This window comes from Crinia signifera, chromosome 6 (assembly GCF_055691185.1).
Source record: "Crinia signifera chromosome 6, ASM5569118v1, whole genome shotgun sequence".
Lineage (NCBI taxonomy): Eukaryota > Metazoa > Chordata > Amphibia > Anura > Myobatrachidae > Crinia > Crinia signifera.
The window spans coordinates 59,225,681-59,251,988 of NC_139222.1; the positions used below are offsets into that span (position 1 = coordinate 59,225,681).

The 26,308-nt window shown below is 40.0% G+C and overlaps 46 non-coding genes and 11 pseudogenes across 46 annotated transcripts; all 57 read left to right on the plus strand.

Annotated features, from left to right (window-relative positions):
• The first annotated feature begins 159 nt into the window (after positions 1-159).
• Positions 160-278, plus strand: LOC146013079 (5S ribosomal RNA). The gene has a single exon (XR_014446065.1). It is a non-coding gene; the product is annotated as a 5S ribosomal RNA (ribosomal RNA).
• Positions 279-622: 344 nt separating this feature from the next.
• Positions 623-741, plus strand: LOC146014000 (5S ribosomal RNA). Its single transcript, XR_014446960.1, has one exon. It is a non-coding gene; the product is annotated as a 5S ribosomal RNA (ribosomal RNA).
• Positions 742-1,087: 346 nt separating this feature from the next.
• Positions 1,088-1,206, plus strand: LOC146014711 (5S ribosomal RNA). Its single transcript, XR_014447656.1, has one exon. It is a non-coding gene; the product is annotated as a 5S ribosomal RNA (ribosomal RNA).
• A 344-nt stretch (positions 1,207-1,550) lies between these two features.
• LOC146014001 (5S ribosomal RNA) lies at positions 1,551-1,669 on the plus strand. Its single transcript, XR_014446961.1, has one exon. It is a non-coding gene; the product is annotated as a 5S ribosomal RNA (ribosomal RNA).
• Positions 1,670-2,013: 344 nt separating this feature from the next.
• On the plus strand, positions 2,014-2,122 carry LOC146011561 (5S ribosomal RNA; annotated as a pseudogene).
• A 346-nt stretch (positions 2,123-2,468) lies between these two features.
• On the plus strand, positions 2,469-2,587 carry LOC146014467 (5S ribosomal RNA). Its single transcript, XR_014447420.1, has one exon. It is a non-coding gene; the product is annotated as a 5S ribosomal RNA (ribosomal RNA).
• Positions 2,588-2,933: 346 nt separating this feature from the next.
• Positions 2,934-3,052, plus strand: LOC146015753 (5S ribosomal RNA). Its single transcript, XR_014448665.1, has one exon. It is a non-coding gene; the product is annotated as a 5S ribosomal RNA (ribosomal RNA).
• Positions 3,053-3,396: 344 nt separating this feature from the next.
• Positions 3,397-3,505, plus strand: LOC146011562 (5S ribosomal RNA; annotated as a pseudogene).
• A 346-nt stretch (positions 3,506-3,851) lies between these two features.
• LOC146014479 (5S ribosomal RNA) lies at positions 3,852-3,970 on the plus strand. Its single transcript, XR_014447432.1, has one exon. It is a non-coding gene; the product is annotated as a 5S ribosomal RNA (ribosomal RNA).
• A 346-nt stretch (positions 3,971-4,316) lies between these two features.
• Positions 4,317-4,435, plus strand: LOC146015754 (5S ribosomal RNA). The gene has a single exon (XR_014448666.1). It is a non-coding gene; the product is annotated as a 5S ribosomal RNA (ribosomal RNA).
• Positions 4,436-4,780: 345 nt separating this feature from the next.
• LOC146013080 (5S ribosomal RNA) lies at positions 4,781-4,899 on the plus strand. Its single transcript, XR_014446066.1, has one exon. It is a non-coding gene; the product is annotated as a 5S ribosomal RNA (ribosomal RNA).
• Positions 4,900-5,244: 345 nt separating this feature from the next.
• On the plus strand, positions 5,245-5,363 carry LOC146013081 (5S ribosomal RNA). The gene has a single exon (XR_014446067.1). It is a non-coding gene; the product is annotated as a 5S ribosomal RNA (ribosomal RNA).
• A 345-nt stretch (positions 5,364-5,708) lies between these two features.
• LOC146013082 (5S ribosomal RNA) lies at positions 5,709-5,827 on the plus strand. The gene has a single exon (XR_014446068.1). It is a non-coding gene; the product is annotated as a 5S ribosomal RNA (ribosomal RNA).
• Positions 5,828-6,172: 345 nt separating this feature from the next.
• On the plus strand, positions 6,173-6,291 carry LOC146010765 (5S ribosomal RNA; annotated as a pseudogene).
• Positions 6,292-6,637: 346 nt separating this feature from the next.
• LOC146013084 (5S ribosomal RNA) lies at positions 6,638-6,756 on the plus strand. The gene has a single exon (XR_014446069.1). It is a non-coding gene; the product is annotated as a 5S ribosomal RNA (ribosomal RNA).
• Positions 6,757-7,101: 345 nt separating this feature from the next.
• Positions 7,102-7,220, plus strand: LOC146014025 (5S ribosomal RNA). The gene has a single exon (XR_014446985.1). It is a non-coding gene; the product is annotated as a 5S ribosomal RNA (ribosomal RNA).
• Positions 7,221-7,565: 345 nt separating this feature from the next.
• LOC146013085 (5S ribosomal RNA) lies at positions 7,566-7,684 on the plus strand. Its single transcript, XR_014446070.1, has one exon. It is a non-coding gene; the product is annotated as a 5S ribosomal RNA (ribosomal RNA).
• A 345-nt stretch (positions 7,685-8,029) lies between these two features.
• Positions 8,030-8,148, plus strand: LOC146013086 (5S ribosomal RNA). Its single transcript, XR_014446071.1, has one exon. It is a non-coding gene; the product is annotated as a 5S ribosomal RNA (ribosomal RNA).
• A 345-nt stretch (positions 8,149-8,493) lies between these two features.
• On the plus strand, positions 8,494-8,612 carry LOC146013088 (5S ribosomal RNA). Its single transcript, XR_014446073.1, has one exon. It is a non-coding gene; the product is annotated as a 5S ribosomal RNA (ribosomal RNA).
• Positions 8,613-8,958: 346 nt separating this feature from the next.
• Positions 8,959-9,077, plus strand: LOC146014712 (5S ribosomal RNA). The gene has a single exon (XR_014447657.1). It is a non-coding gene; the product is annotated as a 5S ribosomal RNA (ribosomal RNA).
• Positions 9,078-9,421: 344 nt separating this feature from the next.
• Positions 9,422-9,540, plus strand: LOC146014491 (5S ribosomal RNA). The gene has a single exon (XR_014447443.1). It is a non-coding gene; the product is annotated as a 5S ribosomal RNA (ribosomal RNA).
• A 346-nt stretch (positions 9,541-9,886) lies between these two features.
• LOC146014764 (5S ribosomal RNA) lies at positions 9,887-10,005 on the plus strand. The gene has a single exon (XR_014447708.1). It is a non-coding gene; the product is annotated as a 5S ribosomal RNA (ribosomal RNA).
• Positions 10,006-10,350: 345 nt separating this feature from the next.
• Positions 10,351-10,469, plus strand: LOC146013089 (5S ribosomal RNA). The gene has a single exon (XR_014446074.1). It is a non-coding gene; the product is annotated as a 5S ribosomal RNA (ribosomal RNA).
• Positions 10,470-10,814: 345 nt separating this feature from the next.
• LOC146013090 (5S ribosomal RNA) lies at positions 10,815-10,933 on the plus strand. The gene has a single exon (XR_014446075.1). It is a non-coding gene; the product is annotated as a 5S ribosomal RNA (ribosomal RNA).
• A 345-nt stretch (positions 10,934-11,278) lies between these two features.
• LOC146013091 (5S ribosomal RNA) lies at positions 11,279-11,397 on the plus strand. Its single transcript, XR_014446076.1, has one exon. It is a non-coding gene; the product is annotated as a 5S ribosomal RNA (ribosomal RNA).
• A 345-nt stretch (positions 11,398-11,742) lies between these two features.
• Positions 11,743-11,861, plus strand: LOC146010766 (5S ribosomal RNA; annotated as a pseudogene).
• Positions 11,862-12,207: 346 nt separating this feature from the next.
• On the plus strand, positions 12,208-12,326 carry LOC146013092 (5S ribosomal RNA). The gene has a single exon (XR_014446077.1). It is a non-coding gene; the product is annotated as a 5S ribosomal RNA (ribosomal RNA).
• A 345-nt stretch (positions 12,327-12,671) lies between these two features.
• On the plus strand, positions 12,672-12,789 carry LOC146011010 (5S ribosomal RNA; annotated as a pseudogene).
• Positions 12,790-13,134: 345 nt separating this feature from the next.
• On the plus strand, positions 13,135-13,253 carry LOC146014502 (5S ribosomal RNA). The gene has a single exon (XR_014447454.1). It is a non-coding gene; the product is annotated as a 5S ribosomal RNA (ribosomal RNA).
• A 345-nt stretch (positions 13,254-13,598) lies between these two features.
• Positions 13,599-13,717, plus strand: LOC146013094 (5S ribosomal RNA). Its single transcript, XR_014446079.1, has one exon. It is a non-coding gene; the product is annotated as a 5S ribosomal RNA (ribosomal RNA).
• A 345-nt stretch (positions 13,718-14,062) lies between these two features.
• Positions 14,063-14,181, plus strand: LOC146013095 (5S ribosomal RNA). Its single transcript, XR_014446080.1, has one exon. It is a non-coding gene; the product is annotated as a 5S ribosomal RNA (ribosomal RNA).
• Positions 14,182-14,526: 345 nt separating this feature from the next.
• On the plus strand, positions 14,527-14,645 carry LOC146013096 (5S ribosomal RNA). The gene has a single exon (XR_014446081.1). It is a non-coding gene; the product is annotated as a 5S ribosomal RNA (ribosomal RNA).
• Positions 14,646-14,990: 345 nt separating this feature from the next.
• Positions 14,991-15,109, plus strand: LOC146011344 (5S ribosomal RNA; annotated as a pseudogene).
• Positions 15,110-15,455: 346 nt separating this feature from the next.
• On the plus strand, positions 15,456-15,574 carry LOC146017183 (5S ribosomal RNA). The gene has a single exon (XR_014450055.1). It is a non-coding gene; the product is annotated as a 5S ribosomal RNA (ribosomal RNA).
• A 345-nt stretch (positions 15,575-15,919) lies between these two features.
• Positions 15,920-16,038, plus strand: LOC146014513 (5S ribosomal RNA). Its single transcript, XR_014447465.1, has one exon. It is a non-coding gene; the product is annotated as a 5S ribosomal RNA (ribosomal RNA).
• A 345-nt stretch (positions 16,039-16,383) lies between these two features.
• LOC146013097 (5S ribosomal RNA) lies at positions 16,384-16,502 on the plus strand. The gene has a single exon (XR_014446082.1). It is a non-coding gene; the product is annotated as a 5S ribosomal RNA (ribosomal RNA).
• A 345-nt stretch (positions 16,503-16,847) lies between these two features.
• Positions 16,848-16,966, plus strand: LOC146013098 (5S ribosomal RNA). The gene has a single exon (XR_014446083.1). It is a non-coding gene; the product is annotated as a 5S ribosomal RNA (ribosomal RNA).
• A 345-nt stretch (positions 16,967-17,311) lies between these two features.
• Positions 17,312-17,430, plus strand: LOC146013100 (5S ribosomal RNA). Its single transcript, XR_014446085.1, has one exon. It is a non-coding gene; the product is annotated as a 5S ribosomal RNA (ribosomal RNA).
• Positions 17,431-17,775: 345 nt separating this feature from the next.
• On the plus strand, positions 17,776-17,894 carry LOC146011345 (5S ribosomal RNA; annotated as a pseudogene).
• Positions 17,895-18,240: 346 nt separating this feature from the next.
• On the plus strand, positions 18,241-18,359 carry LOC146017184 (5S ribosomal RNA). Its single transcript, XR_014450056.1, has one exon. It is a non-coding gene; the product is annotated as a 5S ribosomal RNA (ribosomal RNA).
• A 345-nt stretch (positions 18,360-18,704) lies between these two features.
• On the plus strand, positions 18,705-18,823 carry LOC146013101 (5S ribosomal RNA). Its single transcript, XR_014446086.1, has one exon. It is a non-coding gene; the product is annotated as a 5S ribosomal RNA (ribosomal RNA).
• Positions 18,824-19,168: 345 nt separating this feature from the next.
• Positions 19,169-19,287, plus strand: LOC146015144 (5S ribosomal RNA). The gene has a single exon (XR_014448073.1). It is a non-coding gene; the product is annotated as a 5S ribosomal RNA (ribosomal RNA).
• Positions 19,288-19,632: 345 nt separating this feature from the next.
• On the plus strand, positions 19,633-19,751 carry LOC146013102 (5S ribosomal RNA). Its single transcript, XR_014446087.1, has one exon. It is a non-coding gene; the product is annotated as a 5S ribosomal RNA (ribosomal RNA).
• Positions 19,752-20,096: 345 nt separating this feature from the next.
• LOC146011235 (5S ribosomal RNA) lies at positions 20,097-20,215 on the plus strand (annotated as a pseudogene).
• A 346-nt stretch (positions 20,216-20,561) lies between these two features.
• Positions 20,562-20,680, plus strand: LOC146013103 (5S ribosomal RNA). The gene has a single exon (XR_014446088.1). It is a non-coding gene; the product is annotated as a 5S ribosomal RNA (ribosomal RNA).
• A 345-nt stretch (positions 20,681-21,025) lies between these two features.
• On the plus strand, positions 21,026-21,134 carry LOC146011654 (5S ribosomal RNA; annotated as a pseudogene).
• Positions 21,135-21,480: 346 nt separating this feature from the next.
• Positions 21,481-21,599, plus strand: LOC146014524 (5S ribosomal RNA). The gene has a single exon (XR_014447476.1). It is a non-coding gene; the product is annotated as a 5S ribosomal RNA (ribosomal RNA).
• A 346-nt stretch (positions 21,600-21,945) lies between these two features.
• Positions 21,946-22,064, plus strand: LOC146015755 (5S ribosomal RNA). The gene has a single exon (XR_014448667.1). It is a non-coding gene; the product is annotated as a 5S ribosomal RNA (ribosomal RNA).
• A 344-nt stretch (positions 22,065-22,408) lies between these two features.
• LOC146011563 (5S ribosomal RNA) lies at positions 22,409-22,517 on the plus strand (annotated as a pseudogene).
• Positions 22,518-22,863: 346 nt separating this feature from the next.
• LOC146014536 (5S ribosomal RNA) lies at positions 22,864-22,982 on the plus strand. Its single transcript, XR_014447487.1, has one exon. It is a non-coding gene; the product is annotated as a 5S ribosomal RNA (ribosomal RNA).
• A 346-nt stretch (positions 22,983-23,328) lies between these two features.
• Positions 23,329-23,447, plus strand: LOC146015757 (5S ribosomal RNA). Its single transcript, XR_014448668.1, has one exon. It is a non-coding gene; the product is annotated as a 5S ribosomal RNA (ribosomal RNA).
• Positions 23,448-23,792: 345 nt separating this feature from the next.
• On the plus strand, positions 23,793-23,911 carry LOC146016294 (5S ribosomal RNA). The gene has a single exon (XR_014449189.1). It is a non-coding gene; the product is annotated as a 5S ribosomal RNA (ribosomal RNA).
• Positions 23,912-24,256: 345 nt separating this feature from the next.
• LOC146013104 (5S ribosomal RNA) lies at positions 24,257-24,375 on the plus strand. Its single transcript, XR_014446089.1, has one exon. It is a non-coding gene; the product is annotated as a 5S ribosomal RNA (ribosomal RNA).
• Positions 24,376-24,720: 345 nt separating this feature from the next.
• Positions 24,721-24,839, plus strand: LOC146013105 (5S ribosomal RNA). The gene has a single exon (XR_014446090.1). It is a non-coding gene; the product is annotated as a 5S ribosomal RNA (ribosomal RNA).
• Positions 24,840-25,184: 345 nt separating this feature from the next.
• On the plus strand, positions 25,185-25,303 carry LOC146010768 (5S ribosomal RNA; annotated as a pseudogene).
• Positions 25,304-25,649: 346 nt separating this feature from the next.
• Positions 25,650-25,768, plus strand: LOC146013106 (5S ribosomal RNA). Its single transcript, XR_014446091.1, has one exon. It is a non-coding gene; the product is annotated as a 5S ribosomal RNA (ribosomal RNA).
• Positions 25,769-26,113: 345 nt separating this feature from the next.
• LOC146014026 (5S ribosomal RNA) lies at positions 26,114-26,232 on the plus strand. The gene has a single exon (XR_014446986.1). It is a non-coding gene; the product is annotated as a 5S ribosomal RNA (ribosomal RNA).
• The last annotated feature ends 76 nt before the right edge of the window (positions 26,233-26,308 follow it).

Below are 26,308 nucleotides of genomic sequence, written 5' to 3' on the forward strand. Positions count from 1 at the left end.
GTAGTTTAATTTAAGACCCCCCTGCTAATATCATGTCCTGTAGGTCTTTTTACATTACCAACACATGATTTTTTTCAGTAAGCCAATACAGTTAGGAAACTTTTGTATTAGCTTACCTGGTGATAGAAGTAGAAGAGGGCAAAAAAGTGCCTTTAACTCACCTACAGCCATACCACATTGGATAGGCCCAATCTCGTCTGATCTTGGAAGCTAAGCAGTGTTGGGCCTGGTTAGTACTTGGGTGGGAGACCACATGGGAACACCAGGTGCTGTAGGTTTTTTCACATTACTGGCAAATTATTTTATTCTCTAGCTATTTAAATAGGAAACTTTTTCTTTTTATTGCCAGCACAGACATTTGGAAGAGGTCAAACAGACACAATAGCCATCACCTAAAGACTTACCAAACTGTTTAGGCCCAATTCCAACTGCTTTTGGCAGCTAAACAGTGTTGAGCCTCTTTAGTAGTTTAATTTAAGACCCCCTGCTAATATCATGTCCTGTAGGTCTTTTTACATTACCAACACATGATTTTTTTCAGTAAGCCAATACAGTTAGGAAACTTTTTTATTAGCTTACCTGGTGATAGAAGTAGAAGAGGGCAAAAAAGTGCCTGTATCTCACCTACAGCCATACCACATTGGATAGGCCCAATCTCATCTGATCTTGGAAGCTAAGCAGTGATGGGCCTGGTTAGTACTTGGGTGGGAGACCACATGGGAACACCAGGTGCTGTAGGTTTTTTCACATTACAGGCAAATTGTTTTTATTCTCTAGCTATTTAAATTGGAAACTTTTTCTTTTTATTGCCAGTACAGACATTTGGAAGAGGTCAAACAGACACAATAGCCATCACCTAAAGACTTACCACACTGTTTAGGCCCAATTCCAACTGCTTTTGGCAGCTAAACAGTGTTGAGCCTCTTTTGTAGTTTAATTTAAGACCCCCCTGCTAATATCATGTCCTGTAGGTCTTTTTACATTACCAACACATGATTTTTTTCAGTAAGCCAATACAGTTAGGAAACTTTTGTATTAGCTTACCTGGTGATAGAAGTAGAAGAGGGCAAAAAAGTGCCTTTAACTCACCTACAGCCATACCACATTGGGTAGGCCCAATCTCGTCTGATCTTGGAAGCTAAGCAGTGTTGGGCCTGGTTAGTACTTGGGTGGGAGACCACATGGGAACACCAGGTGCTGTAGGTTTTTTCACATTACTGGCAAATTATTTTATTCTCTAGCTATTTAAATAGGAAACTTTTTCTTTTTATTGCCAGCACAGACATTTGGAAGAGGTCAAACAGACACAATAGCCATCACCTAAAGACTTACCAAACTGTTTAGGCCCAATTCCAACTGCTTTTGGCAGCTAAACAGTGTTGAGCCTCTTTAGTAGTTTAATTTAAGACCCCCTGCTAATATCATGTCCTGTAGGTCTTTTTACATTACCAACACATGATTTTTTTCAGTAAGCCAATACAGTTAGGAAACTTTTTTATTAGCTTACCTGGTGATAGAAGTAGAAGAGGGCAAAAAAGTGCCTGTATCTCACCTACAGCCATACCACATTGGATAGGCCCAATCTCATCTGATCTTGGAAGCTAAGCAGTGATGGGCCTGGTTAGTACTTGGGTGGGAGACCACATGGGAACACCAGGTGCTGTAGGTTTTTTCACATTACAGGCAAATTGTTTTTATTCTCTAGCTATTTAAATTGGAAACTTTTTCTTTTTATTGCCAGTACAGACATTTGGAAGAGGTCAAACAGACACAATAGCCATCACCTAAAGACTTACCACACTGTTTAGGCCCAATTCCAACTGCTTTTGGCAGCTAAACAGTGTTGAGCCTCTTTAGTAGTTTAATTTAAGACCCCTGCTAATATCATGTCCTGTAGGTCTTTTTACATTACCAACACATGATTTTTTTCAGTAAGCCAATACAGTTAGGAAACTTTTTTATTAGCTTACCTGGTGATAGAAGTAGAAGAGGGCAAAAAAGTGCCTGTATCTCACCTACAGCCATACCACATTGGATAGGCCTGATCTTGGAAGCTAAGCAGTGTTGGGCCTGGTTAGTACTTGGGTGGGAGACCACATGGGAACACCAGGTGCTGTATGTTTTTTCACATTACAGGCAAATTGTTTTTATTCTCTAGCTATTTAAATTGGAAACTTTTTATTTTTATTGCCAGTACAGACATTTGGAAGAGGTCAAACAGACACAATAGCCATCACCTAAAGACTTACCACACTGTTTAGGCCCAATTCCAACTGCTTTTGGCAGCTAAACAGTGTTGAGCCTGTATAGTAGCTTAATTTAAGACCCCCTGCTAATATCATGTCCTGTAGGTCTTTTTACATTACCAACACATGATTTTTTTTAAGTAAGCCAATACAGTTAGGAAACTTTTTTATTAGCTTACCTGGTGATAGAAGTAGAAGAGGGCAAAAAAGTGCCTGTATCTCACCTACAGCCATACCACATTGGATAGGCCCAATCTCGTCTGATCTTGGAAGCTAAGCAGTGTTGGGCCTGGTTAGTACTTGGGTGGGAGACCACCTGGGAACACCAGGTGCTGTAGGTTTTTTCACATTACTGGCAAATTGTTTTCATTCTCTAGCTATTTAAATTGGAAACTTTTTCGTTTTATTGCCAGCACAGACATTTGGAAGAGGTCAAACAGACACAATAGCCATCACCTAAAGACTTACCACACTGTTTAGGCTCAATTCCAACTGCTTTTGGCAGCTAAACAGTGTTGAGCCTCTTTTGTAGTTTAATTTAAGACCCCCTGCTAATATCATGTCCTGTAGGTCTTTTTACATTACCAACACATGATTTTTTTTCAGTAAGCCAATACAGTTAGGAAACTTTTGTATTAGCTTACCTGGTGATAGAAGTAGAAGAGGGCAAAAAAGTGCCTGTATCTCACCTACAGCCATACCACATTGCATAGGCCCAATCTCGTCTGATCTTGGAAGCTAAGCAGTGTTGGGCCTGGTTAGTACTTGGGTGGGAGACCACCTGGGAACACCAGGTGCTGTTGGTTTTTTCACATTACTGGCAAATTGTTTTTATTCTCTAGCTATTTAAATTGGAAACTTTTTCTTTTTATTGCCAGCACAGACATTTGGAAGAGGTCAAACAGACACAATAGCCATCACCTAAAGACTTACCACACTGTTTAGGCCCAATTCCAACTGCTTTTGGCAGCTAAACAGTGTTGAGCCTCTTTAGTAGTTTAATTTAAGACCCCTGCTAATATCATGTCCTGTAGGTCTTTTTACATTACCAACACATGATTTTTTTTAGTAAGCCAATACAGTTAGGAAACTTTTTTATTAGCTTACCTGGTGATAGAAGTAGAAGAGGGCAAAAAAGTGCCTGTATCTCACCTACAGCCATACCACATTGGATAGGCCTGATCTTGGAAGCTAAGCAGTGTTGGGCCTGGTTAGTACTTGGGTGGGAGACCACATGGGAACACCAGGTGCTGTATGTTTTTTCACATTACAGGCAAATTGTTTTTATTCTCTAGCTATTTAAATTGGAAACTTTTTATTTTTATTGCCAGTACAGACATTTGGAAGAGGTCAAACAGACACAATAGCCATCACCTAAAGACTTACCACACTGTTTAGGCCCAATTCCAACTGCTTTTGGCAGCTAAACAGTGTTGAGCCTGTATAGTAGCTTAATTTAAGACCCCCTGCTAATATCATGTCCTGTAGGTCTTTTTACATTACCAACACATGATTTTTTTTAAGTAAGCCAATACAGTTAGGAAACTTTTTTATTAGCTTACCTGGTGATAGAAGTAGAAGAGGGCAAAAAAGTGCCTGTATCTCACCTACAGCCATACCACATTGGATAGGCCCAATCTCGTCTGATCTTGGAAGCTAAGCAGTGTTGGGCCTGGTTAGTACTTGGGTGGGAGACCACCTGGGAACACCAGGTGCTGTAGGTTTTTTCACATTACTGGCAAATTGTTTTCATTCTCTAGCTATTTAAATTGGAAACTTTTTCTTTTTATTGCCAGCACAGACATTTGGAAGAGGTCAAACAGACACAATAGCCATCACCTAAAGACTTACCACACTGTTTAGGCTCAATTCCAACTGCTTTTGGCAGCTAAACAGTGTTGAGCCTCTTTTGTAGTTTAATTTAAGACCCCCTGCTAATATCATGTCCTGTAGGTCTTTTTACATTACCAACACATGATTTTTTTTCAGTAAGCCAATACAGTTAGGAAACTTTTGTATTAGCTTACCTGGTGATAGAAGTAGAAGAGGGCAAAAAAGTGCCTGTATCTCACCTACAGCCATACCACATTGCATAGGCCCAATCTCGTCTGATCTTGGAAGCTAAGCAGTGTTGGGCCTGGTTAGTACTTGGGTGGGAGACCACCTGGGAACACCAGGTGCTGTTGGTTTTTTCACATTACTGGCAAATTGTTTTTATTCTCTAGCTATTTAAATTGGAAACTTTTTCTTTTTATTGCCAGCACAGACATTTGGAAGAGGTCAAACAGACACAATAGCCATCACCTAAAGACTTACCACACTGTTTAGGCCCAATTCCAACTGCTTTTGGCAGCTAAACAGTGTTGAGCCTCTTTAGTAGTTTAATTTAAGACCCCCTGCTAATATCATGTCCTGTAGGTCTTTTTACATTACCAACACATGATTTTTTTCAGTAAGCCAATACAGTTAGGAAACTTTTGTATTAGCTTACCTGGTGATAGAAGTAGAAGAGGGCAAAAAAGTGCCTTTAACTCACCTACAGCCATACCACATTGGATAGGCCCAATCTCGTCTGATCTTGGAAGCTAAGCAGTGTTGGGCCTGGTTAGTACTTGGGTGGGAGACCACATGGGAACACCAGGTGCTGTAGGTTTTTTCACATTACTGGCAAATTGTTTTTATTCTCTAGCTATTTAAATTGGAAACTTTTTCTTTTTATTGCCAGCACAGACATTTGGAAGAGGTCAAACAGACACAATAGCCATCACCTAAAGACTTACCACACTGTTTAGGCCCAATTCCAACTGCTTTTGGCAGCTAAACAGTGTTGAGCCTCTTTAGTAGTTTAATTTAAGACCCCCTGCTAATATCATGTCCTGTAGGTCTTTTTACATTACCAACACATGATTTTTTTCAGTAAGCCAATACAGTTAGGAAACTTTTTTATTAGCTTACCTGGTGATAGAAGTAGAAGAGGGCAAAAAAGTGACTATATCTCACCTACAGCCATACCACATTGGATAGGCCCAATCTCGTCTGATCTTGGAAGCTAAGCAGTGTTGGGCCTGGTTAGTACTTGGGTGGGAGACCACATGGGAACACCAGGTGCTGTAGGTTTTTTCACATTACTGGCAAATTGTTTTTATTCTCTAGCTATTTAAATATGAAACTTTTTCTTTTTATTGCCAGCACAGACATTTGGAAGAGGTCAAACAAACACAATAGCCATCACCTAAAGACTTACCACACTGTTTAGGCCCAATTCCAACTGCTTTTGGCAGCTAAACAGTGTTGAGCCTCTTTAGTAGTTTAATTTAAGACCCCCTGCTAATATCATGTCCTGTAGGTCTTTTTACATTACCAACACATGATTTTTTTCAGTAAGCCAATACAGTTAGGAAACTTTTTTATAAGCTTACCTGGTGATAGAAGTAGAAGAGGGAAAAAAAGTGCCTGTATTTCACCTACAGCCATACCACATTGGATAGGCCCAATCTCGTCTGATCTTGGAAGCTAAGCAGTGTTGGGCCTGGTTAGTACTTGGGTGGGAGACCACATGGGAACACCAGGTGCTGTAGGTTTTTTCACATTACAGGCAAATTGTTTTTATTCTCTAGCTATTTAAATTGGAAACTTTTTCTTTTTATTGCCAGCACAGACATTTGGAAGAGGTCAAACAGACACAATAGCCATCACCTAAAGACTTACCACACTGTTTAGGCTCAATTACAACTGCTTTTGGCAGCTAAACAGTGTTGAGCCTCTTTTGTAGTTTAATTTAAGACCCCCTGCTAATATCATGTCCTGTAGGTCTTTTTACATTACCAACACATGATTTTTTTCAGTAAGCCAATACAGTTAGGAAACTTTTGTATTAGCTTACCTGGTGATAGAAGTAGAAGAGGGCAAAAAAGTGCCTTTAACTCACCTACAGCCATACCACATTGGATAGGCCCAATCTCGTCTGATCTTCGAAGCTAAGCAGTGTTGGGTCTGGTTAGTACTTGGGTGGGAGACCACATGGGAGCACCAGGTGCTGTAGGTTTTTTCACATTACTGGCAAATTGTTTTTATTCTCTAGCTATTTATATTGGAAACTTTTTTATTTTTATTGCCAGCACAGACATTTGGAAGAGGTCAAACAGACACAATAGCCATCACCTAAAGACTTACCACACTGTTTAGGCTCAATTCCAACTGCTTTTGGCAGCTAAACAGTGTTGAGCCTCTTTTGTAGTTTAATTTAAGACCCCCTGCTAATATCATGTCCTGTAGGTCTTTTTACATTACCAACACATGATTTTTTTCAGTAAGCCAATACAGTTAGGAAACTTTTGTATTAGCTTACCTGGTGATAGAAGTAGAAGAGGGCAAAAAAGTGGCTTTAACTCACCTACAGCCATACCACATTGGATAGGCCCAATCTCGTCTGATCTTGGAAGCTAAGCAGTGTTGGGCCTGGTTAGTACTTGGGTGGGAGACCACATGGGAACACCAGGTGCTGTAGGTTTTTTCACATTACAGGCAAATTGTTTTTATTCTCTAGCTATTTATATTGGAAACTTTTTCTTTTTATTGCCAGCACAGACATTTGGAAGAGGTCAAACAGACACAATAGCCATCACCTAAAGACTTACCACACTGTTTAGGCTCAATTACAACTGCTTTTGGCAGCTAAACAGTGTTGAGCCTCTTTAGTAGTTTAATTTAAGACCCCCTGCTAATATCATGTCCTGTAGGTCTTTTTACATTACCAACACATGATTTTTTTCAGTAAGCCAATACAGTTAGGAAACTTTTTTATTAGCTTACCTGGTGATAGAAGTAGAAGAGGGCAAAAAAGTGCCTGTATCTCACCTACAGCCATACCACATTGGTTAGGCCCAATCTCGTCTGATCTTGGAAGCTAAGCAGTGTTGGGCCTGGTTAGTACTTGGGTGGGAGACCACCTGGGAACACCAGGTGCTGTAGGTTTTTTCACATTACTGGCAAATTGTTTTTATTCTCTAGCTATTTAAATTGGAAACTTTTTCTTTTTATTGCCAGCACAGACATTTGGAAGAGGTCAAACAGACACAATAGCCATCACCTAAAGACTTACCACACTGTTTAGGCCCAATTCCAACTGCTTTTGGCAGCTAAACAGTGTTGAGCCTCTTTAGTAGTTTAATTTAAGACCCCCTGCTAATATCATGTCCTGTAGGTCTTTTTACATTACCAACACATGATTTTTTTCAGTAAGCCAATACAGTTAGGAAACTTTTGTATTAGCTTACCTGGTGATAGAAGTAGAAGAGGGCAAAAAAGTGCCTTTAACTCACCTACAGCCATACCACATTGGATAGGCCCAATCTCGTCTGATCTTGGAAGCTAAGCAGTGTTGGGCCTGGTTAGTACTTGGGTGGGAGACCACATGGGAACACCAGGTGCTGTAGGTTTTTTCACATTACTGGCAAATTGTTTTTATTCTCTAGCTATTTAAATTGGAAACTTTTTCTTTTTATTGCCAGCACAGACATTTGGAAGAGGTCAAACAGACACAATAGCCATCACCTAAAGACTTACCACACTGTTTAGGCCCAATTCCAACTGCTTTTGGCAGCTAAACAGTGTTGAGCCTCTTTAGTAGTTTAATTTAAGACCCCCTGCTAATATCATGTCCTGTAGGTCTTTTTACATTACCAACACATGATTTTTTTCAGTAAGCCAATACAGTTAGGAAACTTTTTTATTAGCTTACCTGGTGATAGAAGTAGAAGAGGGCAAAAAAGTGACTGTATCTCACCTACAGCCATACCACATTGGATAGGCCCAATCTCGTCTGATCTTGGAAGCTAAGCAGTGTTGGGCCTGGTTAGTACTTGGGTGGGAGACCACATGGGAACACCAGGTGCTGTAGGTTTTTTCACATTACTGGCAAATTGTTTTTATTCTCTAGCTATTTAAATAGGAAACTTTTTCTTTTTATTGCCAGCACAGACATTTGGAAGAGGTCAAACAAACACAATAGCCATCACCTAAAGACTTACCACACTGTTTAGGCCCAATTCCAACTGCTTTTGGCAGCTAAACAGTGTTGAGCCTCTTTAGTAGTTTAATTTAAGACCCCCTGCTAATATCATGTCCTGTAGGTCTTTTTACATTACCAACACATGATTTTTTTCAGTAAGCCAATACAGTTAGGAAACTTTTTTATAAGCTTACCTGGTGATAGAAGTAGAAGAGGGAAAAAAAGTGCCTGTATTTCACCTACAGCCATACCACATTGGATAGGCCCAATCTCGTCTGATCTTGGAAGCTAAGCAGTGTTGGGCCTGGTTAGTACTTGGGTGGGAGACCACATGGGAACACCAGGTGCTGTAGGTTTTTTCACATTACAGGCAAATTGTTTTTATTCTCTAGCTATTTAAATTGGAAACTTTTTCTTTTTATTGCCAGTACAGACATTTGGAAGAGGTCAAACAGACACAATAGCCATCACCTAAAGACTTACCACACTGTTTAGGCCCAATTCCAACTGCTTTTGGCAGCTAAACAGTGTTGAGCCTCTTTTGTAGTTTAATTTAAGACCCCCCTGCTAATATCATGTCCTGTAGGTCTTTTTACATTACCAACACATGATTTTTTTCAGTAAGCCAATACAGTTAGGAAACTTTTGTATTAGCTTACCTGGTGATAGAAGTAGAAGAGGGCAAAAAAGTGCCTTTAACTCACCTACAGCCATACCACATTGGGTAGGCCCAATCTCGTCTGATCTTGGAAGCTAAGCAGTGTTGGGCCTGGTTAGTACTTGGGTGGGAGACCACATGGGAACACCAGGTGCTGTAGGTTTTTTCACATTACTGGCAAATTATTTTATTCTCTAGCTATTTAAATAGGAAACTTTTTCTTTTTATTGCCAGCACAGACATTTGGAAGAGGTCAAACAGACACAATAGCCATCACCTAAAGACTTACCAAACTGTTTAGGCCCAATTCCAACTGCTTTTGGCAGCTAAACAGTGTTGAGCCTCTTTAGTAGTTTAATTTAAGACCCCCTGCTAATATCATGTCCTGTAGGTCTTTTTACATTACCAACACATGATTTTTTTCAGTAAGCCAATACAGTTAGGAAACTTTTTTATTAGCTTACCTGGTGATAGAAGTAGAAGAGGGCAAAAAAGTGCCTGTATCTCACCTACAGCCATACCACATTGGATAGGCCCAATCTCGTCTGATCTTGGAAGCTAAGCAGTGTTGGGCCTGGTTAGTACTTGGGTGGGAGACCACCTGGGAACACCAGGTGCTGTAGGTTTTTTCACATTACTGGCAAATTGTTTTCATTCTCTAGCTATTTAAATTGAAAACTTTTTCTTTTTATTGCCAGCACAGACATTTGGAAGAGGTCAAACAGACACAATAGCCATCACCTAAAGACTTACCACACTGTTTAGGCTCAATTCCAACTGCTTTTGGCAGCTAAACAGTGTTGAGCCTCTTTTGTAGTTTAATTTAAGACCCCCTGCTAATATCATGTCCTGTAGGTCTTTTTACATTACCAACACATGATTTTTTTTCAGTAAGCCAATACAGTTAGGAAACTTTTGTATTAGCTTACCTGGTGATAGAAGTAGAAGAGGGCAAAAAAGTGCCTGTATCTCACCTACAGCCATACCACATTGGATAGGCCCAATCTCGTCTGATCTTGGAAGCTAAGCAGTGTTGGGCCTGGTTAGTACTTGGGTGGGAGACCACCTGGGAACACCAGGTGCTGTTGGTTTTTTCACATTACTGGCAAATTGTTTTTATTCTCTAGCTATTTAAATTGGAAACTTTTTCTTTTTATTGCCAGCACAGACATTTGGAAGAGGTCAAACAGACACAATAGCCATCACCTAAAGACTTACCACACTGTTTAGGCCCAATTCCAACTGCTTTTGGCAGCTAAACAGTGTTGAGCCTCTTTAGTAGTTTAATTTAAGACCCCCTGCTAATATCATGTCCTGTAGGTCTTTTTACATTACCAACACATGATTTTTTTCAGTAAGCCAATACAGTTAGGAAACTTTTGTATTAGCTTACCTGGTGATAGAAGTAGAAGAGGGCAAAAAAGTGCCTTTAACTCACCTACAGCCATACCACATTGGATAGGCCCAATCTCGTCTGATCTTGGAAGCTAAGCAGTGTTGGGCCTGGTTAGTACTTGGGTGGGAGACCACATGGGAACACCAGGTGCTGTAGGTTTTTTCACATTACTGGCAAATTGTTTTTATTCTCTAGCTATTTAAATTGGAAACTTTTTCTTTTTATTGCCAGCACAGACATTTGGAAGCGGTCAAACAGACACAATAGCCATCACCTAAAGACTTACCACACTGTTTAGGCCCAATTCCAACTGCTTTTGGCAGCTAAACAGTGTTGAGCCTCTTTAGTAGTTTAATTTAAGACCCCCTGCTAATATCATGTCCTGTAGGTCTTTTTACATTACCAACACATGATTTTTTTCAGTAAGCCAATACAGTTAGGAAACTTTTTTATTAGCTTACCTGGTGATAGAAGTAGAAGAGGGCAAATAAGTGACTATATCTCACCTACAGCCATACCACATTGGATAGGCCCAATCTCGTCTGATCTTGGAAGCTAAGCAGTGTTGGGCCTGGTTAGTACTTGGGTGGGAGACCACATGGGAACACCAGGTGCTGTAGGTTTTTTCACATTACTGGCAAATTGTTTTTATTCTCTAGCTATTTAAATATGAAACTTTTTCTTTTTATTGCCAGCACAGACATTTGGAAGAGGTCAAACAAACACAATAGCCATCACCTAAAGACTTACCACACTGTTTAGGCCCAATTCCAACTGCTTTTGGCAGCTAAACAGTGTTGAGCCTCTTTAGTAGTTTAATTTAAGACCCCCTGCTAATATCATGTCCTGTAGGTCTTTTTACATTACCAACACATGATTTTTTTCAGTAAGCCAATACAGTTAGGAAACTTTTTTATAAGCTTACCTGGTGATAGAAGTAGAAGAGGGAAAAAAAGTGCCTGTATTTCACCTACAGCCATACCACATTGGATAGGCCCAATCTCGTCTGATCTTGGAAGCTAAGCAGTGTTGGGCCTGGTTAGTACTTGGGTGGGAGACCACATGGGAACACCAGGTGCTGTAGGTTTTTTCACATTACAGGCAAATTGTTTTTATTCTCTAGCTATTTAAATTGGAAACTTTTTCTTTTTATTGCCAGCACAGACATTTGGAAGAGGTCAAACAGACACAATAGCCATCACCTAAAGACTTACCACACTGTTTAGGCTCAATTACAACTGCTTTTGGCAGCTAAACAGTGTTGAGCCTCTTTTGTAGTTTAATTTAAGACCCCCTGCTAATATCATGTCCTGTAGGTCTTTTTACATTACCAACACATGATTTTTTTCAGTAAGCCAATACAGTTAGGAAACTTTTGTATTAGCTTACCTGGTGATAGAAGTAGAAGAGGGCAAAAAAGTGCCTTTAACTCACCTACAGCCATACCACATTGGATAGGCCCAATCTCGTCTGATCTTCGAAGCTAAGCAGTGTTGGGTCTGGTTAGTACTTGGGTGGGAGACCACATGGGAGCACCAGGTGCTGTAGGTTTTTTCACATTACTGGCAAATTGTTTTTATTCTCTAGCTATTTATATTGGAAACTTTTTTATTTTTATTGCCAGCACAGACATTTGGAAGAGGTCAAACAGACACAATAGCCATCACCTAAAGACTTACCACACTGTTTAGGCTCAATTCCAACTGCTTTTGGCAGCTAAACAGTGTTGAGCCTCTTTTGTAGTTTAATTTAAGACCCCCTGCTAATATCATGTCCTGTAGGTCTTTTTACATTACCAACACATGATTTTTTTCAGTAAGCCAATACAGTTAGGAAACTTTTGTATTAGCTTACCTGGTGATAGAAGTAGAAGAGGGCAAAAAAGTGGCTTTAACTCACCTACAGCCATACCACATTGGATAGGCCCAATCTCGTCTGATCTTGGAAGCTAAGCAGTGTTGGGCCTGGTTAGTACTTGGGTGGGAGACCACATGGGAACACCAGGTGCTGTAGGTTTTTTCACATTACAGGCAAATTGTTTTTATTCTCTAGCTATTTATATTGGAAACTTTTTCTTTTTATTGCCAGCACAGACATTTGGAAGAGGTCAAACAGACACAATAGCCATCACCTAAAGACTTACCACACTGTTTAGGCTCAATTACAACTGCTTTTGGCAGCTAAACAGTGTTGATCCTCTTTTGTAGTTTAATTTAAGACCCCCTGCTAATATCATGTCCTGTAGGTCTTTTTACATTACCAACACATGATTTTTTTCAGTAAGCCAATACAGTTAGGCAACTTTTGTATTAGCCTACCTGGTGATAGAAGTAGAAGAGGGCAAAAAAGTGCCTTTAACTCACCTACAGCCATACCACATTGGATAGGCCCAATCTCGTCTGATCTTGGAAGCTAAGCAGTGTTAGGCCTGGTTAGTACTTGGGTGGAGACCACATGGGAACACCAGGTGCTGTAGGTTTTTTCACATTACTGGCAAATTGTTTTTATTCTCTAGCTATTTATATTGGAAACTTTTTCTTTTTATTGCCAGTACAGACATTTGGAAGAGGTCAAACAGATACAATAGCCATCACCTAAAGACTTACCACACTGTTTAGGCCCAATTCCAACTGCTTTTGGCAGCTAAACAGTGTTGAGCCTCTTTAGTAGTTTAATTTAAGACCCCCTGCTAATATCATGTCCTGTAGGTCTTTTTACATTACCAACACATGATTTTTTTCAGTAAGCCAATACAGTTAGGAAACTTTTTTATTAGCTTACCTGGTGATAGAAGTAGAAGAGGGCAAAAAAGTGCCTGTATCTCACCTACAGCCATACCACATTGGATAGGCCCAATCTCGTCTGATCTTGGAAGCTAAGCAGTGTTGGGCCTGGTTAGTACTTGGGTGGGAGACCACCTGGGAACACCAGGTGCTGTAGGTTTTTTCACATTACTGGCAAATTGTTTTTATTCTCTAGCTATTTAAATTGGAAACTTTTTCTTTTTATTGCCAGCACAGACATTTGGAAGAGGTCAAACAGACACAATAGCCATCACCTAAAGACTTACCACACTGTTTAGGCCCAATTCCAACTGCTTTTGGCAGCTAAACAGTGTTGAGCCTCTTTAGTAGTTTAATTTAAGACCCCCTGCTAATATCATGTCCTGTAGGTCTTTTTACATTACCAACACATGATTTTTTTCAGTAAGCCAATACAGTTAGGAAACTTTTGTATTAGCTTACCTGGTGATAGAAGTAGAAGAGGGCAAAAAAGTGCCTTTAACTCACCTACAGCCATACCACATTGGATAGGCCCAATCTCGTCTGATCTTGGAAGCTAAGCAGTGTTGGGCCTGGTTAGTACTTGGGTGGGAGACCACATGGGAACACCAGGTGCTGTAGGTTTTTTCACATTACTGGCAAATTGTTTTTATTCTCTAGCTATTTAAATTGGAAACTTTTTCTTTTTATTGCCAGCACAGACATTTGGAAGAGGTCAAACAGACACAATAGCCATCACCTAAAGACTTACCACACTGTTTAGGCCCAATTCCAACTGCTTTTGGCAGCTAAACAGTGTTGAGCCTCTTTAGTAGTTTAATTTAAGACCCCCTGCTAATATCATGTCCTGTAGGTCTTTTTACATTACCAACACATGATTTTTTTCAGTAAGCCAATACAGTTAGGAAACTTTTTTATTAGCTTACCTGGTGATAGAAGTAGAAGAGGGCAAAAAAGTGACTGTATCTCACCTACAGCCATACCACATTGGATAGGCCCAATCTCGTCTGATCTTGGAAGCTAAGCAGTGTTGGGCCTGGTTAGTACTTGGGTGGGAGACCACATGGGAACACCAGGTGCTGTAGGTTTTTTCACATTACTGGCAAATTGTTTTTATTCTCTAGCTATTTAAATAGGAAACTTTTTCTTTTTATTGCCAGCACAGACATTTGGAAGAGGTCAAACAAACACAATAGCCATCACCTAAAGACTTACCACACTGTTTAGGCCCAATTCCAACTGCTTTTGGCAGCTAAACAGTGTTGAGCCTCTTTAGTAGTTTAATTTAAGACCCCCTGCTAATATCATGTCCTGTAGGTCTTTTTACATTACCAACACATGATTTTTTTCAGTAAGCCAATACAGTTAGGAAACTTTTTTATAAGCTTACCTGGTGATAGAAGTAGAAGAGGGAAAAAAAGTGCCTGTATTTCACCTACAGCCATACCACATTGGATAGGCCCAATCTCGTCTGATCTTGGAAGCTAAGCAGTGTTGGGCCTGGTTAGTACTTGGGTGGGAGACCACATGGGAACACCAGGTGCTGTAGGTTTTTTCACATTACTGGCAAATTGTTTTTATTCTCTAGCTATTTAAATTGGAAACTTTTTCTTTTTATTGCCAGCACAGACATTTGGAAGAGGTCAAACAGACACAATAGCCATCACCTAAAGACTTACCACACTGTTTAGGCTCAATTACAACTGCTTTTGGCAGCTAAACAGTGTTGAGCCTCTTTTGTAGTTTAATTTAAGACCCCCTGCTAATATCATGTCCTGTAGGTCTTTTTACATTACCAACACATGATTTTTTTCAGTAAGCCAATACAGTTAGGAAACTTTTGTATTAGCTTACCTGGTGATAGAAGTAGAAGAGGGCAAAAAAGTGCCTTTAACTCACCTACAGCCATACCACATTGGATAGGCCCAATCTCGTCTGATCTTCGAAGCTATGCAGTGTTGGGTCTGGTTAGTACTTGGGTGGGAGACCACATGGGAGCACCAGGTGCTGTAGGTTTTTTCACATTACTGGCAAATTGTTTTTATTCTCTAGCTATTTATATTGGAAACTTTTTTATTTTTATTGCCAGCACAGACATTTGGAAGAGGTCAAACAGACACAATAGCCATCACCTAAAGACTTACCACACTGTTTAGGCTCAATTCCAACTGCTTTTGGCAGCTAAACAGTGTTGAGCCTCTTTTGTAGTTTAATTTAAGACCCCCTGCTAATATCATGTCCTGTAGGTCTTTTTACATTACCAACACATGATTTTTTTCAGTAAGCCAATACAGTTAGGAAACTTTTGTATTAGCTTACCTGGTGATAGAAGTAGAATAGGGCAAAAAAGTGCCTGTATCTCACCTACAGCCATACCACATTGGATAGGCCCAATCTCGTCTGATCTTGGAAGCTAAGCAGTGTTGGCCCTGGTTAGTACTTAGGTGGGAGACCACCTGTGAATACCAGGTGCTGTAGGTTTTTTCACATTACTGGCAAATTGTTTTTATTCTCTAGCTATTTAAATTGGAAACTTTTTCTTTTTATTGCCAGCACAGACATTTGGAAGAGGTCAAACAGACACAATAGCCATCACCTAAAGACTTACCACACTGTTTAGGCTCAATTCCAACTGCTTTTGGCAGCTAAACAGTGTTGAGCCTGTTTAGTAGTTTAATTTAAGACCCCCTGCTAATATCATGTCCTGTAGGTCTTTTTACATTACCAACACATGATTTTTTTCAGTAAGCCAATACAGTTAGGAAACTTTTTTATTAGCTTACCAGGTGATAGAAGTAGAAGAGGGCAAAAAAGTGCCTGTATCTCACCTACAGCCATACCACATTGGATAGGCCCAATCTCGTCTGATCTTGGAAGCTAAGCAGTGTTGGGCCTGGTTAGTACTTGGGTGGGAGACCACCTGGGAACACCAGGTGCTGTAGGTTTTTTCACATTACTGGCAAATTGTTTTTATTCTCTAGCTATTTAAATTGGAAACTTTTTCTTTTTATTGCCAGCACAGACATTTGGAAGAGGTCAAACAGACACAATAGCCATCACCTAAAGACTTACCACACTGTTTAGGCCCAATTCCAACTGCTTTTGGCAGCTAAACAGTGTTGAGCCTCTTTAGTAGTTTAATTTAAGACCCCCTGCTAATATCATGTCCTGTAGGTCTTTTTACATTACCAACACATGATTTTTTTCAGTAAGCCAATACAGTTAGGAAACTTTTGTATTAGCTTACCTGGTGATAGAAGTAGAAGAGGGCAAAAAAGTGCCTTTAACTCACCTACAGCCATACCACATTGGATAGGCCCAATCTCGTCTGATCTTGGAAGCTAAGCAGTGTTGGGCCTGGTTAGTACTTGGGTGGGAGACCACATGGGAACACCAGGTGCTGTAGGTTTTTTCACATTACTGGCAAATTGTTTTTATTCTCTAGCTATTTAAATTGGAAACTTTTTCTTTTTATTGCCAGCACAGACATTTGGAAGAGGTCAAACAGACACAATAGCCATCACCTAAAGACTTACCACACTGTTTAGGCCCAATTCCAACTGCTTTTGGCAGCTAAACAGTGTTGAGCCTCTTTAGTAGTTTAATTTAAGACCCCCTGCTAATATCATGTCCTGTAGGTCTTTTTACATTACCAACACATGATTTTTTTCAGTAAGCCAATACAGTTAGGAAACTTTTTTATTAGCTTACCTGGTGATAGAAGTAGAAGAGGGCAAAAAAGTGACTGTATCTCACCTACAGCCATACCACATTGGATAGGCCCAATCTCGTCTGATCTTGGAAGCTAAGCAGTGTTGGGCCTGGTTAGTACTTGGGTGGGAGACCACATGGGAACACCAGGTGCTGTAGGTTTTTTCACATTACTGGCAAATTGTTTTTATTCTCTAGCTATTTAAATAGGAAACTTTTTCTTTTTATTGCCAGCACAGACATTTGGAAGAGGTCAAACAAACACAATAGCCATCACCTAAAGACTTACCACACTGTTTAGGCCCAATTCCAACTGCTTTTGGCAGCTAAACAGTGTTGAGCCTCTTTAGTAGTTTAATTTAAGACCCCCTGCTAATATCATGTCCTGTAGGTCTTTTTACATTACCAACACATGATTTTTTTCAGTAAGCCAATACAGTTAGGAAACTTTTTTATAAGCTTACCTGGTGATAGAAGTAGAAGAGGGAAAAAAAGTGCCTGTATTTCACCTACAGCCATACCACATTGGATAGGCCCAATCTCGTCTGATCTTGGAAGCTAAGCAGTGTTGGGCCTGGTTAGTACTTGGGTGGGAGACCACATGGGAACACCAGGTGCTGTAGGTTTTTTCACATTACTGGCAAATTGTTTTTATTCTCTAGCTATTTAAATTGGAAACTTTTTCTTTTTATTGCCAGCACAGACATTTGGAAGAGGTCAAACAGACACAATAGCCATCACCTAAAGACTTACCACACTGTTTAGGCTCAATTACAACTGCTTTTGGCAGCTAAACAGTGTTGAGCCTCTTTTGTAGTTTAATTTAAGACCCCCTGCTAATATCATGTCCTGTAGGTCTTTTTACATTACCAACACATGATTTTTTTCAGTAAGCCAATACAGTTAGGAAACTTTTGTATTAGCTTACCTGGTGATAGAAGTAGAAGAGGGCAAAAAAGTGCCTTTAACTCACCTACAGCCATACCACATTGGATAGGCCCAATCTCGTCTGATCTTCGAAGCTATGCAGTGTTGGGTCTGGTTAGTACTTGGGTGGGAGACCACATGGGAGCACCAGGTGCTGTAGGTTTTTTCACATTACTGGCAAATTGTTTTTATTCTCTAGCTATTTATATTGGAAACTTTTTTATTTTTATTGCCAGCACAGACATTTGGAAGAGGTCAAACAGACACAATAGCCATCACCTAAAGACTTACCACACTGTTTAGGCTCAATTCCAACTGCTTTTGGCAGCTAAACAGTGTTGAGCCTCTTTTGTAGTTTAATTTAAGACCCCCTGCTAATATCATGTCCTGTAGGTCTTTTTACATTACCAACACATGATTTTTTTCAGTAAGCCAATACAGTTAGGAAACTTTTGTATTAGCTTACCTGGTGATAGAAGTAGAAGAGGGCAAAAAAGTGCCTGTATCTCACCTACAGCCATACCACATTGGATAGGCCCAATCTCGTCTGATCTTGGAAGCTAAGCAGTGTTGGCCCTGGTTAGTACTTAGGTGGGAGACCACCTGTGAATACCAGGTGCTGTAGGTTTTTTCACATTACTGGCAAATTGTTTTTATTCTCTAGCTATTTAAATTGGAAACTTTTTCTTTTTATTGCCAGCACAGACATTTGGAAGAGGTCAAACAGACACAATAGCCATCACCTAAAGACTTACCACACTGTTTAGGCTCAATTCCAACTGCTTTTGGCAGCTAAACAGTGTTGAGCCTGTTTAGTAGTTTAATTTAAGACCCCCTGCTAATATCATGTCCTGTAGGTCTTTTTACATTACCAACACATGATTTTTTTCAGTAAGCCAATACAGTTAGGAAACTTTTTTATTAGCTTACCAGGTGATAGAAGTAGAAGAGGGCAAAAAAGTGCCTGTATCTCACCTACAGCCATACCACATTGGATAGGCCCAATCTCGTCTGATCTTGGAAGCTAAGCAGTGTTGGGCCTGGTTAGTACTTGGGTGGGAGACCACATGGGAACACCAGGTGCTGTAGGTTTTTTCACATTACTGGCAAATTGTTTTTATTCTCTAGCTATTTAAATTGGAAACTTTTTCTTTTTATTGCCAGCACAGACATTTGGAAGAGGTCAAACAGACACAATAGCCATCACCTAAAGACTTACCACACTGTTTAGGCCCAATTCCAACTGCTTTTGGCAGCTAAACAGTGTTGAGCCTCTTTAGTAGTTTAATTTAAGACCCCCTGCTAATATCATGTCCTGTAGGTCTTTTTACATTACCAACACATGATTTTTTTCAGTAAGCCAATACAGTTAGGAAACTTTTTTATTAGCTTACCTGGTGATAGAAGTAGAAGAGGGCAAAAAAGTGACTGTATCTCACCTACAGCCATATCACATTGGATAGGCCCAATCTCGTCTGATCTTGGAAGCTAAGCAGTGTTGGGCCTGGTTAGTACTTGGGTGGGAGACCACATGGGAACACCAGGTGCTGTAGGTTTTTTCACATTACTGGCAAATTGTTTTTATTCTCTAGCTATTTAAATAGGAAACTTTTTCTTTTTATTGCCAGCACAGACATTTGGAAGAGGTCAAACAAACACAATAGCCATCACCTAAAGACTTACCACACTGTTTAGGCCCAATTCCAACTGCTTTTGGCAGCTAAACAGTGTTGAGCCTCTTTAGTAGTTTAATTTAAGACCCCCTGCTAATATCATGTCCTGTAGGTCTTTTTACATTACCAACACATGATTTTTTTCAGTAAGCCAATACAGTTAGGAAACTTTTTTATAAGCTTACCTGGTGATAGAAGTAGAAGAGGGAAAAAAAGTGCCTGTATTTCACCTACAGCCATACCACATTGGATAGGCCCAATCTCGTCTGATCTTGGAAGCTAAGCAGTGTTGGGCCTGGTTAGTACTTGGGTGGGAGACCACATGGGAACACCAGGTGCTGTAGGTTTTTTCACATTACAGGCAAATTGTTTTTATTCTCTAGCTATTTAAAATGGAAACTTTTTCTTTTTATTGCCAGCACAGACATTTGGAAGAGGTCAAACAGACACAATAGCCATCACCTAAAGACTTACCACACTGTTTAGGCTCAATTACAACTGCTTTTGGCAGCTAAACAGTGTTGAGCCTCTTTTGTAGTTTAATTTAAGACCCCCTGCTAATATCATGTCCTGTAGGTCTTTTTACATTACCAACACATGATTTTTTTCAGTAAGCCAATACAGTTAGGAAACTTTTGTATTAGCTTACCTGGTGATAGAAGTAGAAGAGGGCAAAAAAGTGCCTTTAACTCACCTACAGCCATACCACATTGGATAGGCCCAATCTCGTCTGATCTTCGAAGCTAAGCAGTGTTGGGTCTGGTTAGTACTTGGGTGGGAGACCACATGGGAGCACCAGGTGCTGTATGTTTTTTCACATTACAGGCAAATTGTTTTTATTCTCTAGCTATTTAAATTGGAAACTTTTTATTTTTATTGCCAGTACAGACATTTGGAAGAGGTCAAACAGACACAATAGCCATCACCTAAAGACTTACCACACTGTTTAGGCCCAATTCCAACTGCTTTTGGCAGCTAAACAGTGTTGAGCCTGTATAGTAGCTTAATTTAAGACCCCCTGCTAATATCATGTCCTGTAGGTCTTTTTACATTACCAACACATGATTTTTTTTAAGTAAGCCAATACAGTTAGGAAACTTTTTTATTAGCTTACCTGGTGATAGAAGTAGAAGAGGGCAAAAAAGTGCCTGTATCTCACCTACAGCCATACCACATTGGATAGGCCCAATCTCGTCTGATCTTGGAAGCTAAGCAGTGTTGGGCCTGGTTAGTACTTGGGTGGGAGACCACATGGGAACACCAGGTGCTGTAGGTTTTTTCACATTACAGGCAAATTGTTTTTATTCTCTAGCTATTTAAATTGGAAACTTTTTCTTTTTATTGCCAGTACAGACATTTGGAAGAGGTCAAACAGACACAATAGCCATCACCTAAAGACTTACCACACTGTTTAGGCCCAATTCCAACTGCTTTTGGCAGCTAAACAGTGTTGAGCCTCTTTAGTAGTTTAATTTAAGACCCCCTGCTAATATCATGTCCTGTAGGTCTTTTTACATTACCAACACATGATTTTTTTCAGTAAGCCAATACAGTTAGGAAACTTTTTTATTAGCTTACCTGGTGATAGAAGTAGAAGAGGGCAAAAAAGTGCCTGTATCTCACCTACAGCCATACCACATTGGATAGGCCTGATCTTGGAAGCTAAGCAGTGTTGGGCCTGGTTAGTACTTGCGTGGGAGACCACATGGGAACACCAGGTGCTGTATGTTTTTTCACATTACAGGCAAATTGTTTTTATTCTCTAGCTATTTAAATTGGAAACTTTTTATTTTTATTGCCAGTACAGACATTTGGAAGAGGTCAAACAGACACAATAGCCATCACCTAAAGACTTACCACACTGTTTAGGCCCAATTCCAACTGCTTTTGGCAGCTAAACAGTGTTGAGCCTGTATAGTAGCTTAATTTAAGACCCCCTGCTAATATCATGTCCTGTAGGTCTTTTTACATTACCAACACATGATTTTTTTTAAGTAAGCCAATACAGTTAGGAAACTTTTTTATTAGCTTACCTGGTGATAGAAGTAGAAGAGGGCAAAAAAGTGCCTGTATCTCACCTACAGCCATACCACATTGGATAGGCCCAATCTCGTCTGATCTTGGAAGCTAAGCAGTGTTGGGCCTGGTTAGTACTTGGGTGGGAGACCACCTGGGAACACCAGGTGCTGTAGGTTTTTTCACATTACTGGCAAATTGTTTTCATTCTCTAGCTATTTAAATTGGAAACTTTTTCGTTTTATTGCCAGCACAGACATTTGGAAGAGGTCAAACAGACACAATAGCCATCACCTAAAGACTTACCACACTGTTTAGGCTCAATTCCAACTGCTTTTGGCAGCTAAACAGTGTTGAGCCTCTTTTGTAGTTTAATTTAAGACCCCCTGCTAATATCATGTCCTGTAGGTCTTTTTACATTACCAACACATGATTTTTTTTCAGTAAGCCAATACAGTTAGGAAACTTTTGTATTAGCTTACCTGGTGATAGAAGTAGAAGAGGGCAAAAAAGTGCCTGTATCTCACCTACAGCCATACCACATTGCATAGGCCCAATCTCGTCTGATCTTGGAAGCTAAGCAGTGTTGGGCCTGGTTAGTACTTGGGTGGGAGACCACCTGGGAACACCAGGTGCTGTTGGTTTTTTCACATTACTGGCAAATTGTTTTTATTCTCTAGCTATTTAAATTGGAAACTTTTTCTTTTTATTGCCAGCACAGACATTTGGAAGAGGTCAAACAGACACAATAGCCATCACCTAAAGACTTACCACACTGTTTAGGCCCAATTCCAACTGCTTTTGGCAGCTAAACAGTGTTGAGCCTCTTTAGTAGTTTAATTTAAGACCCCTGCTAATATCATGTCCTGTAGGTCTTTTTACATTACCAACACATGATTTTTTTTAGTAAGCCAATACAGTTAGGAAACTTTTTTATTAGCTTACCTGGTGATAGAAGTAGAAGAGGGCAAAAAAGTGCCTGTATCTCACCTACAGCCATACCACATTGGATAGGCCTGATCTTGGAAGCTAAGCAGTGTTGGGCCTGGTTAGTACTTGGGTGGGAGACCACATGGGAACACCAGGTGCTGTATGTTTTTTCACATTACAGGCAAATTGTTTTTATTCTCTAGCTATTTAAATTGGAAACTTTTTATTTTTATTGCCAGTACAGACATTTGGAAGAGGTCAAACAGACACAATAGCCATCACCTAAAGACTTACCACACTGTTTAGGCCCAATTCCAACTGCTTTTGGCAGCTAAACAGTGTTGAGCCTGTATAGTAGCTTAATTTAAGACCCCCTGCTAATATCATGTCCTGTAGGTCTTTTTACATTACCAACACATGATTTTTTTTAAGTAAGCCAATACAGTTAGGAAACTTTTTTATTAGCTTACCTGGTGATAGAAGTAGAAGAGGGCAAAAAAGTGCCTGTATCTCACCTACAGCCATACCACATTGGATAGGCCCAATCTCGTCTGATCTTGGAAGCTAAGCAGTGTTGGGCCTGGTTAGTACTTGGGTGGGAGACCACCTGGGAACACCAGGTGCTGTAGGTTTTTTCACATTACTGGCAAATTGTTTTCATTCTCTAGCTATTTAAATTGGAAACTTTTTCTTTTTATTGCCAGCACAGACATTTGGAAGAGGTCAAACAGACACAATAGCCATCACCTAAAGACTTACCACACTGTTTAGGCTCAATTCCAACTGCTTTTGGCAGCTAAACAGTGTTGAGCCTCTTTTGTAGTTTAATTTAAGACCCCCTGCTAATATCATGTCCTGTAGGTCTTTTTACATTACCAACACATGATTTTTTTTCAGTAAGCCAATACAGTTAGGAAACTTTTGTATTAGCTTACCTGGTGATAGAAGTAGAAGAGGGCAAAAAAGTGCCTGTATCTCACCTACAGCCATACCACATTGCATAGGCCCAATCTCGTCTGATCTTGGAAGCTAAGCAGTGTTGGGCCTGGTTAGTACTTGGGTGGGAGACCACCTGGGAACACCAGGTGCTGTTGGTTTTTTCACATTACTGGCAAATTGTTTTTATTCTCTAGCTATTTAAATTGGAAACTTTTTCTTTTTATTGCCAGCACAGACATTTGGAAGAGGTCAAACAGACACAATAGCCATCACCTAAAGACTTACCACACTGTTTAGGCCCAATTCCAACTGCTTTTGGCAGCTAAACAGTGTTGAGCCTCTTTAGTAGTTTAATTTAAGACCCCCTGCTAATATCATGTCCTGTAGGTCTTTTTACATTACCAACACATGATTTTTTTCAGTAAGCCAATACAGTTAGGAAACTTTTGTATTAGCTTACCTGGTGATAGAAGTAGAAGAGGGCAAAAAAGTGCCTTTAACTCACCTACAGCCATACCACATTGGATAGGCCCAATCTCGTCTGATCTTGGAAGCTAAGCAGTTTTGGGCCTGGTTAGTACTTGGGTGGGAGACCACATGGGAACACCAGGTGCTGTAGGTTTTTTCACATTACTGGCAAATTGTTTTTATTCTCTAGCTATTTAAATTGGAAACTTTTTCTTTTTATTGCCAGCACAGACATTTGGAAGAGGTCAAACAGACACAATAGCCATCACCTAAAGACTTACCACACTGTTTAGGCCCAATTCCAACTGCTTTTGGCAGCTAAACAGTGTTGAGCCTCTTTAGTAGTTTAATTTAAGACCCCCTGCTAATATCATGTCCTGTAGGTCTTTTTACATTACCAACACATGATTTTTTTCAGTAAGCCAATACAGTTAGGAAACTTTTTTATTAGCTTACCTGGTGATAGAAGTAGAAGAGGGCAAAAAAGTGACTATATCTCACCTACAGCCATACCACATTGGATAGGCCCAATCTCGTCTGATCTTGGAAGCTAAGCAGTGTTGGGCCTGGTTAGTACTTGGGTGGGAGACCACATGGGAACACCAGGTGCTGTAGGTTTTTTCACATTACTGGCAAATTGTTTTTATTCTCTAGCTATTTAAATATGAAACTTTTTCTTTTTATTGCCAGCACAGACATTTGGAAGAGGTCAAACAAACACAATAGCCATCACCTAAAGACTTACCACACTGTTTAGGCCCAATTCCAACTGCTTTTGGCAGCTAAACAGTGTTGAGCCTCTTTAGTAGTTTAATTTAAGACCCCCTGCTAATATCATGTCCTGTAGGTCTTTTTACATTACCAACACATGATTTTTTTCAGTAAGCCAATACAGTTAGGAAACTTTTTTATAAGCTTACCTGGTGATAGAAGTAGAAGAGGGAAAAAAAGTGCCTGTATTTCACCTACAGCCATACCACATTGGATAGGCCCAATCTCGTCTGATCTTGGAAGCTAAGCAGTGTTGGGCCTGGTTAGTACTTGGGTGGGAGACCACATGGGAACACCAGGTGCTGTAGGTTTTTTCACATTACAGGCAAATTGTTTTTATTCTCTAGCTATTTAAATTGGAAACTTTTTCTTTTTATTGCCAGCACAGACATTTGGAAGAGGTCAAACAGACACAATAGCCATCACCTAAAGACTTACCACACTGTTTAGGCTCAATTACAACTGCTTTTGGCAGCTAAACAGTGTTGAGCCTCTTTTGTAGTTTAATTTAAGACCCCCTGCTAATATCATGTCCTGTAGGTCTTTTTACATTACCAACACATGATTTTTTTCAGTAAGCCAATACAGTTAGGAAACTTTTGTATTAGCTTACCTGGTGATAGAAGTAGAAGAGGGCAAAAAAGTGCCTTTAACTCACCTACAGCCATACCACATTGGATAGGCCCAATCTCGTCTGATCTTCGAAGCTAAGCAGTGTTGGGTCTGGTTAGTACTTGGGTGGGAGACCACATGGGAGCACCAGGTGCTGTAGGTTTTTTCACATTACTGGCAAATTGTTTTTATTCTCTAGCTATTTATATTGGAAACTTTTTTATTTTTATTGCCAGCACAGACATTTGGAAGAGGTCAAACAGACACAATAGCCATCACCTAAAGACTTACCACACTGTTTAGGCTCAATTCCAACTGCTTTTGGCAGCTAAACAGTGTTGAGCCTCTTTTGTAGTTTAATTTAAGACCCCCTGCTAATATCATGTCCTGTAGGTCTTTTTACATTACCAACACATGATTTTTTTCAGTAAGCCAATACAGTTAGGAAACTTTTGTATTAGCTTACCTGGTGATAGAAGTAGAAGAGGGCAAAAAAGTGGCTTTAACTCACCTACAGCCATACCACATTGGATAGGCCCAATCTCGTCTGATCTTGGAAGCTAAGCAGTGTTGGGCCTGGTTAGTACTTGGGTGGGAGACCACATGGGAACACCAGGTGCTGTAGGTTTTTTCACATTACAGGCAAATTGTTTTTATTCTCTAGCTATTTATATTGGAAACTTTTTCTTTTTATTGCCAGCACAGACATTTGGAAGAGGTCAAACAGACACAATAGCCATCACCTAAAGACTTACCACACTGTTTAGGCTCAATTACAACTGCTTTTGGCAGCTAAACAGTGTTGAGCCTCTTTAGTAGTTTAATTTAAGACCCCCTGCTAATATCATGTCCTGTAGGTCTTTTTACATTACCAACACATGATTTTTTTCAGTAAGCCAATACAGTTAGGAAACTTTTTTATTAGCTTACCTGGTGATAGAAGTAGAAGAGGGCAAAAAAGTGCCTGTATCTCACCTACAGCCATACCACATTGGTTAGGCCCAATCTCGTCTGATCTTGGAAGCTAAGCAGTGTTGGGCCTGGTTAGTACTTGGGTGGGAGACCACCTGGGAACACCAGGTGCTGTAGGTTTTTTCACATTACTGGCAAATTGTTTTTATTCTCTAGCTATTTAAATTGGAAACTTTTTCTTTTTATTGCCAGCACA